Source organism: Oncorhynchus mykiss, chromosome 14, assembly GCF_057628025.1.
Source record: "Oncorhynchus mykiss isolate SJ-2025 chromosome 14, ASM5762802v1, whole genome shotgun sequence".
NCBI lineage: Eukaryota > Metazoa > Chordata > Actinopteri > Salmoniformes > Salmonidae > Oncorhynchus > Oncorhynchus mykiss.
In genome coordinates, this window is record NC_143035.1 from 35,675,216 (window position 1) to 35,685,629 (window position 10,414).

A 10,414-nucleotide genomic window follows, 5' to 3' on the forward strand; every position below is an offset into this window, starting at 1 on the left:
ACATTTTGTTACGTCACAGACTTTTTCTAAAATTGATTATATAGTCTTTTCCCTCATAAAACTACACACAATACCACATAAAAACTAAGCAAAAACAGGTTTTTATAAATTGTTGCAAATTATATATTTTTTTAAACGGAAATATTAGATTACCGTAAGTATTCAGACTCTTTACTCTGTACTTTGTTGAAGCACCTTTGGCAGCGATTACAGCCTGGATTCTTCTTGAGTGTGACGCTACAAGCTTGGCACACCTGTATTTGGGGAGTTTCTCCCATTCTTCTCTGCAGATCCTCTCAAGCTCTGTCAGGTTAGGTGGGGAGCGTCGCTGCACGGCTATATTTCAGAGATGTTAGATCGGGTTCAAGTCCGGGGTCTCCCTGGGCCACTCAAGGAAATTCAGAGTCTTGTCCTGAAGCCACTCTTGCTTTGTCTTGGCTGTGTGCTTAAGGTTGTTGTCCTGTTGGAAGGTGAACCTTCACCCCAGTCTGAGGTCTGAGCGCTCTGGAGCAGGTTTTCATCAAGGATCTCGCTGGACTTTGCTCCATTCATCTATCCCTCGATCCTGACTAGTCTCCCAGTCCCTGCTGCTGAAAAACATCCCCACAGCATGATGCTGCCACCACCATGCGTCACCGTAGGAATGGTGCCAGGTTTCCTCCAGATATTTGGCATTCAGACCAAATAGTTCGATCTTGGTTACATCAGACCAGAGAATCTTGTTTCTCATGGTCTGAGAGTCTTTAGGTGCCTTTTGGCAAACTGTAAGTGGGCCTTCGTGTGCCTTTTACTGTGGAGTGGCTTGCGTCTGGCCACTCTACCATAAAGGCCTGATTGGTGGAGTCCAGCAGAGATGGGTGTCCTTCTGGAAGGTTCTCCCATCTCCACAGAGGAACTCTGGAGCTCTGTCAGAGTGACCACCAGGTTCTTTGTCACCTCCCTGACCAAGGCCATTCTCCACCGATTGCTCAGTTTGGCTGGGCGGCCAGCTCTAGGAAGAGTCTTGGTGGTTCCAAACTTCTTCCATTTAAGAATGATGGAGGCCCCTGTGTTCTTGGGAGCCTTCAATGCTACGGAAATGTTTTGGTACGCATCCCCAGATCTGTGCCTCGACACAATCCTGTCTTGGAGCTCTATGGACAGTTTATTTGACCTTGTCATGTCGTTTCCCATCATTAAATGTGAAGACGGTTTATTATCAAATTAATTCTCTATGTGTAATTTAATTACGAGATTAAACAAATCTTGTAACTTTAATTAACTAGGAAGTTGGGGCACCCCGGGAAAAGGTTTAGAGTATTTATTTCTTGAATAACTCTTCAGATATTTTCATATCTTATTGATTGCAGTCACTTATTAATATATTATCACCTCATCAGGCATGTTCTGAATGTCGCAAACCCTTGGATATCTGCACGAACCCTAGCCTAGATCATGAATCAGCGATATAAAAATGTGTTTATTTATTTATTTACTAACTAACTAATCAAATCACATAATTACATAAACACACACACAATAGGTAATACATTGGTTACTATCATGATAGGAAAGTTCTTAGTGGGCTAAGGAAAGGAAAGGAAAGGGGTGGGGCAGTTCAAGAGCAGGAAAGTCAGAGTGGATTCACTACATACATAGAAATTGTTAATACTTTGAACATGAAAACCCGCTCATTGGAAAATAAATTGCAATTTACATATTTACGAGTGTCTGCCTCTCTGCGATTGCCCGTCCGTCTGCTGGATAGTCAGTCGACAGAGAGCCTCTGGTTTGTCCACCAGAGATCAAAATCGTAGGTTGTTAGAATGGATACTTCAGAGTACCATTCGGAGATGTTCTTAGATCGGATGCGTTTACCAGACTAAAGTATTTAATCAGCTGCAGACTGAATAATTGTTCTTTAGTTTGTAGATTTATTAGCCATTTCAACTTGGGAATGATCTCCACGTTCTCTGGTCTTGTTCTTTGGTAGAGTTGTAGTTCTTAACCATTTCAAGATGTAGCTGTAACATCTTCATGTTTTCTGATCTGATGTAAAAAAATATATATATTTTACGACCGCCATAAAGGGGCCCCCTCCCCCTCTACCTCTACGAGAGAGAAAGAGGGTACTGTAGAGAGGACCCACTGCAACCTGATCCTTCAGATCTTCACAGGAGAGTCATGACAACCTCATGGCTTGGTTTTTGCTCTGACTTGCACTGTCAACAGTGGGACCTTTATATAGACAGGTGTGTGCCTTTGCAAATCATGTCCAATCGATTGAATTTACCACAGGTACCACAATCAAGTTGTAGAAACTACTGAAGGATGTTCATTGGAAACAGGATACACCTGAGATCAATTTTGAGCCTCATAGTAAAGGGTCTGATTACTTATGTAAATAAGGTATTTCTGGTTTTTATTTGTAATACATTTGCAAACATTTCTAAAAACCTGCTTTCGCTTTGTCATTATGGGGTGTTGCGTGTAGATTCATGAGGATTTTTATTTTATTTGATCAATTTTAGAATAAGGCTGTAACGTAACAAAATGTGGAAAAAGTCAAGGGGTCTGAATACCTTCTGAACGCACTGTATTACAGGTCAATCTCATACACTCCAGCATATTAACACATATTACAGGTCCATCTCATACACTCCAGCATATTAACACATATTACAGGTCCATCTCATACACATGTTAAAATGAATGACCCCTATTCCCTACAATACTCTCTGTGAAGTGTATTACATTTTTGACGACACCATTACAAAAGCCCTCTGACCAAACCCATCACTGTACTGATAGTGTGTGTGAGTATAAGCCGAGTCTGACAGTCAAAACCTATTTCACAGTTTAGAATCCCACTTGACTTATTATACACCTGAGGAGCTCAACCCCCCCCCCCCCCCCCCCCCCCCCTCCTCCCATTGAGAACTTGGCCTGCATCTGGAACGGCCTCCTATACCCTACGTGAATTCTTCTCATGTTCCCCCTGTCCTAACCATCTGTTCCTGGTAAACCAATTGGTTGTGCCCTTCCCAAATGGAGCCCTTTTCTCCATCATCTCTGTATATACCCTATGGGACCCTGGTCTAAAGTACTGCACTATTGAGGGAATAGGGTGCCATTTAGCCCTGGTCTAAAGTAGTGCACTATATAGGGAATAGGGTGACATTTAGCCCTGGTCTAAAGTACTGCACTATATAGGGAATAGGGTGCCATTTAGCCCTGGTCTAAAGTAGTGCACTATATAGGGAATAGGGTGCCATTTAGCCCTGGTCTAAAGTACTGCACTATGCAGGGAATAGGGTGCCATTTAGCCCTGGTCTAAAGTACTGCACTATGCAGGGAATAGGGTGCCATTTAGCCCTGGTCTAAAGTACTGCACTATGCAGGGCATAGGGTGCCATTTAGCCCTGGTCTAAAGTAGTGCACTATATAGGGAATAGGGTGCCATTTAGCCCTGGTCTAAAGTAGTGCACTATATAGGGAATAGGGTGCCATTTAGCCCTGGTCTAAAGTAGTGCACTATATAGGGAATAGGGTGCCATTTAGCCCTGGTCTAAAGTAGTGCACTATATAGGGAATAGGGTGCCATTTAGCCCTGGTCTAAAGTAGTGCACTATATAGGGAATAGGGTGCCATTTAGCCCTGGTCTAAAGTAGTGCACTATATAGGGAATAGGGTGCCATTTAGCCCTGGTCTAAAGTAGTGCACTATATAGGGAATAGGGTGCCATTTAGCCCTGGTCTAAAGTAGTGCACTATATAGGGAATAAGGTGCCATTTAGCCCTGGTCTAAAGTAGTGCACTATATAGGGAATAGGGTGCCATTTAGCCCTGGTCTAAAGTAGTGCACTATGCAGGGAATACAGAAAATATGAAATATATCCTTTTTTATTTTGCAATCTTCAATATAATTAATTGGGCCTTAATATTTGCATCATGAATGTCCTTATGAAAGTGATTGAGGACACGATAATAGGGTATATTAATATATAGACAAAATGAAGACGTTAGGAAATGAGACCTTGGAGAACAGGGTGGTAGTGGTAGGAGTGGTACTTGGTATTCAGAGGGATACAGGTAGCTGACGCTGACCTTTTCAAATCAGAAACACTGAAAACCTTTAATCATGCATTACTCTGGTCGTTGTTCACCACAACGACCTTGATAGATATTCTCTGTGAAGAGTTGAATTTTTAGTATCGGCCAAAACAGTATGTATTGACGCGGGTTTGATGATATATCTTTTTTTAATTATTTAAATCAAGGTCAGTTAATTTCAAGGTCAATACCTAGCCTCAATAACTGGCCTTGACAATAACTGACCTTGACCCCCCTAAAAAAAAGGAGAGGGACGGAAGCAACACTGTTACATCAAGGTTGGCTTTGCTTACATCCTGACCTAATAAATATTTTAGTGTTCCTGTGTGCTCATGGGACAAGTTTGTACAATGAATGTTTTTATTATGTGTTGATGGACTTTTCTCTCCTCTCGCCTCAAGTCTTTTCCTAATAAGCATGGGTGATGTAATGATGTAATGGTCCAACTTTTTCTTTAGAGTCTCTAGAAAATTGTCTCTAACCCCAAGTCAAGACTAGGGTGCATCACAAATAGTTCCCTATTACCTATATAGTGCACCACTTTTGACCAGGGCATATTAGGCACTGATCAACATTTGTGCACTCTATATGGAATAGGGTGAGGTTTGGGATGCAACCTAGGTAATGGATAGGACATGAAGGATGCAGTGGCCGGATGCCAGGATGGGAATTCACTCCCACTTACAGCAATGACAGGACATTATCAAGTCAAGTCCCAAGGCCAGGAGAAGAGGGGAATGACTGTGACTTGGTTCATGAGACAGGGAACAACAAGATGTTTTTATGGCTGATTTACAGGGAACAGTGATATGGCCCAAATAGCCAAGAAGCAGAACATACTGTAATTAACTAGTGTGGACAGAGTACTAATTACCTGATGGAGCCAGCCACAGACTGATACAAACCTTACCATTCACATTTAGCAGACGCTCTTATCTAGGGAAACTTACAGAAGCAATTAGGGTTAAGGGCCTTGCTTTAGGGCACAACGACAGAATTTTCACATAGTCAGATAGGGGATTTGAACCAGCAATCTTTCAGTTACTGACCCTCTGATTCAGAGAGGTTTGGGTTAAATGCAGAAGACACATTTCAGTTGAATGCATTCAGATGTACAACTGACTAGTTATTCCCCCTTTCCTCTTTCCCTTTCCAGCGCTCTGAACGGCTAGGCTACCCCGCCCCTTTGCACTTACGCTCCAACTGTCTTAGCTGACTGTCACCAATCAGCCAGAGGCTTAGCAAGCCTGAGATCCAGACCATGTGGTACAACACCAGCTTACATACCCAATGGGAATGGTATTTAGCAGGGCTGGAGTCAATTCCATTTTAAAAACCCAGTCAATTCGGGAAGTACACTGAAATCTCAATTCCAATTCACTTCAATGCTTTTCAAATGAGTAAAATGTTGAATTTGGTTTACTTTCTGAAGTGACTGGAATTGAAATGCAATTGACACCAACTCTGGTATTTAGAACAGCAGGCAATGGTCAGGTCCAGGCTTTGAGGCTGATTCAAAATACATCACACTGCATGTGAACATGAACAGCTGCAGGGGGAGACATAACACCATAGATTGGACAGAATACTCGTATCAGCAAAATTCCCAAGCAGGTAAATTAGCAGGGAAAATAATTAGCTTTCTTTTCACAGACCCTATTACTAGGGAAAGGAACACCACTTTGCAGTCGAAATATTATCCAACAGAATGACCCATATTCCAGGTCACAGATTCTCATATTCTCATGTGACTTGTGAAATGAGGCGGCTGCAACAACAAGCGGAATGTTCATCTGTTTCAGTTATCACACTAGCTAGCAAAACTCTGTGCTGTGAAACAACACACTGGGCATGTATTCTAAGTAGTATGGACATTGGAACACTTCACATCTAATGGAACCCCCGCATGGAACCCCATGAGAACAGAGAAGGCAAAGGTGGCTGTTCAGATAAGATTCCAATGGGAGGGGATAGAAATCACTGCTGTGACATCACATTGATTCAAAAGACCATATAGAATAATCTTCCTTCTTTTCTTGAATGTGACTATAGTGTATGGATGAGACCTGTCAAAGGACCACAGTAAGGCATCAACCGGAGCCAAGGGCTTACTGTCTTAAAGTCAAGTAAATCGAAAGATGAACATGGCAGTGGAGACATCTTGATCCTGCAGATATATTTAAGATGATTGAGAGGCTTTGACAGCTCAGACACGGCCAATGACTGTTCCTTTTCAGGCTACTCAGCATCCGCTTCTCAACGCTGCAAAGACCTAACCAGTAATGACTAAGCCCTAAAGACAGGCAGGCTGGAACCCCACCCTCAGAGGAAATAGAGAACAGTCTATAAGCCCTAAAGACAGGCAGGCTGGAACATCACCACAGAGGAAATAGAGAACAGTCTATAAGCTCTAAAGACAGGCATTCTGGAACATCACCACAGAGGAAATAGAGAACAGTCTATAAGCCCTAAAGACAGGCAGGCTGGAACATCACCCTTAGAGGAAATAGAGAACAGCCTATAAACCCTAAAGACAGGCAGGCTGGGACATCACCCTCAGAGGAAATAGAGAACAGTCTATAAGTCCTAAAGACAGGCAGGCTGGAACATCACCCTCAGAGGAAATAGAGAACAGTCTATAAGCCCTAAAGACAGGCAGGCTGGAACATCACCACAGAGGAAATAGAGAACAGTCTATAAGCCCTAAAGACAGGCAGGCTGGAACATCGCCCTCAGAGGAAATAGAGAACAGTCTATAAGCCCTAAAGACAGGCAGGCTGGAACATCACCCTTAGAGGAAATAGAGAACAGCCTATAAGCCCTAAAGACAGGCAGGCTGGAACATCACCCTCAGAGGAAATATAGAACAGTCTATAAGCCCTAAAGACAGGCAGGCTGGGACATCACCCTCAGAGGAAATAGAGAACAGTCTATAAGCCCTAAAGACAGGCAGGCTGGAACATCACCCTCAGAGGAAATAGAGAACAGTCTATAAGCCCTAAAGACAGGCAGGCTGGAACATCACCACAGAGGAAATAGAGAACAGTCTATAAGCCCTAAAGACAGGCAGGCTGGAACATCACCACAGAGGAAATAGAGAACAGTCTATAAGCCCTAAAGACAGGCAGGCTGGAACATCGCCACAGAGAAAATAGAGAACTGTCTGCTTTGTTCTCCAAAGTTCAATACATCATATGCTAATGTAAGTATTAATCGTGGTCTAGGCCATACTGTTCTGTTCTCCTATTTGGCATGTTGACTTTGGTGTTTGAACACCGTGGCCTTGTCTATGAAGGCCGTCTATCTCTCCCCTGATCACTGCAAAGATGTAAAAATTGTTCAAATCTGGGCATGCGTGTCAAATGTCACACTCTTCACTTTATAGTGCACTACTTTTTACCAGTGGTACACTATAAAGTTAATAGGGTTTGATTTGAGACACAGATGTAGCCTCCCTGGCTGTGGTTCTCTGTCTGGAGAGTAGCAGATCTCATCACAGGGAAGTAGAACACGTGGAAGACCGCTAGTAAAACAACGCACCACGCAGGAGTTGAGATTGTTTATTTATTTCTCACGGTCCTCGGGGTGAGAGGAGAGGAGGGGAGAAGAAGAATAGCTGAAGGACAGCCTCCAGAGAACAAACACAGTCCAGGACGACTTGTTGTCAGGGGAATGTGGAATCTTACCACCACATAGCCACAGAGAGAGAAACACATTCTTGAAACGAGTTAATCATATATAATAATATATATATAGTAACCATAGTAACCATTTGGAATCACAAGAATTCCACACATGCCTGGTTCAATTCACGACGTCTGTTGGGGAAGTAAGCTATTGAAAAACGTCCTTCCTCCTTCTACTTCTTGTTTTCCATCTTTCAGACGAAGCCTTTAGTTTTCCAACCTGCGGGCCAGGACAGGGCCAGTCAGAGCCAGCTTGGCCGGGCCTCCCTTCTCCTCTCCCCACGCTATGCCACACTCACAACTAGACTAGCAGCCCATTCTGTTTCAGATCTGTCACTCTGCATCATGCTGGCTCACCCTCAACATGCAGCTGTAGGGTAAAACACAACCTTGTTTTACATAAGCACCTAATTCTTGTTTAGACCTTAGCCAAGCACATCTCCCTCGCCGTGCTCGTGGTGACTCACATGTCTTCTGCGGACAACGTGAGTGACTCAGTGACAGCTTTAACCTTTCACTGGAAACAAGGGAGACGAGGAAGAGGAGGAAGAGGAAGAGGGTTTGGCCCTCTGTGACTGTCCTGGACTATTCAGTACAGCCAAGCCCCATACCTGGTGTCTGTGGTCTGAACAGTACGGTGAATCCCCATACCGGGTGTCTGTGGTCTGAACAGTACGGTGAATCCCCATACCTGGTGTCTGTGGTCTGAACAGTATGGTGAATCCCCATACTTGGTGTCTGTGGTCTGTACAGTATGGTGAATCCCCATACCTGGTGTCTGTGGTCTGAACAGTACGGTGAATCCCCATACCTGGTGTCTGTGGTCTGTACAGTACAGTGAAGCTCATACCTGGTGTCTGTGGTCTGTACAGTATGGTGAATCCCCATACCTGGTGTCTGTGGTCTGAACAGTACGGTGAATCCCCATACCTGGTGTCTGTGGTCTGTACAGTACGGTGAATCCCCATACCTGGTGTCTGTGGTCTGAACAGTATGGTGAATCCCCATACTTGGTGTCTGTGGTCTGTACAGTATGGTGAATCCCCATACCTGGTGTCTGTGGTCTGAACAGTACAGTGAAGCTCATACCTGGTGTCTGTGGTCTGTACAGTATGGTGAATCCCCATACCTGGTGTCTGTGGTCTGAACAGTACAGTGAAGCTCATACCTGGTGTCTGTGGTCTGTACAGTACAGTGAAGCTCATACCTGGTGTCTGTGGTCTGTACAATACAGTGAAGCTCATACCTGGTGTCTGTGGTCTGTACAGTACAGTGAAGCTCATACCTGGTGTCTGTGGTCTGAACAGTACGGGGAAGCTCATACCTGGTATCTGTGGTCTGTACAGTACAGTGAAGCTCATACCTGGTGTCTGTGGTCTGAACAGTATGGTGAATCCCCATACCTGGTGTCTGTGGTCTGTACAGTATGGTGAATCCCCATACCTGGTGTCTGTGGTCTGAACAGTATGGTGAATCCCCATACCTGGTGTCTGTGGTCTGTACAGTATGGTGAATCCCCATACCTGGTGTCTGTGGTCTGAACAGTATGGTGAAGCTCATTCCTGGTGTCTGTGGTCTGTACAGTGCAGGGAAGCTCATACCTGGTGTCTGTGGTCTGTACAGTGCAGTGAAGCTCATACCTGGTGTCTGTGGTCTGTACAGTACAGTGAAGCTCATACCTGGTGTCTGTGGTCTGAACAGTACATTGAAGCTCATACCTGGTGTCTGTGGTCTGAACAGTACAGTGAAGCTCATACCTGGTGTCTGTGGTCTGAACAGTACAGTGAAGCTCATACCTGGTATCTGTGGTCTGTACAGTACAGTGAAGCTCATACCTGGTGTCTGTGGTCTGTACAGTACGGGGAAGCTCATACCTGGTGTCTGTGGTCTGTACAGTACGGGGAAGTTCATACCTGGTGTCTGTGGTCTGAACAGTATGGGGAAGCTCATACCTGGTGTCTGTGGTCTGAACAGTACGGGGAAGCTCATACCTGGTGTCTGTGGTCTGAACAGTACGGGGAAGTTCATACCTGGTGTCTGTGGTCTGAACAGTACGGGGAAGCTCATACCTGGTGTCTGTGGTCTGAACAGTAAGGTGAAGCCCCATACCTGGTATTTACATTTGATAAGTGTTGCATCTTTCAAACCTTTTCAAGTCTTGCATTAATTCACTTGGCAAATGCACGGATATAATAATGTGTTGTGTATTGTGTGTTGTCTTGGCCAGGGTGTACATGAAAAAGAGATGAAGTAGTGTGGGAGACTGAGAACCCCCCCCCCCCCCATTGGATAACAAAAATGCATGCTGTTGGGATGAGGTGTCAGCAGGCTGTTGGGATGAGGTGTCAGCAGGCTGTTGGGATGAGGTGTTAGCAGGCTGTTGGGATGAGGTGTCAGCAGGCTGTTGGGATGAGGTGTCAGCAGGCTGTTGGGATGAGGTGTTAGCAGGCTGTAGGGATGAGGGTGTCAGCAGGCTTTAAAGATGAGGGTGTCAGCAGGCTTTAAGGATGAGGGTGTCAGCAGGCTGTTGGGATGAGGGTGTCAGCAGGCTGTAGGGATGAGGGTGTCAGCAGGCTTTAAAGATGAGGGTGTCAGCAGGCTTTAAGGATGAGGGTGTCAGCAGGCTGTTGGGATGAG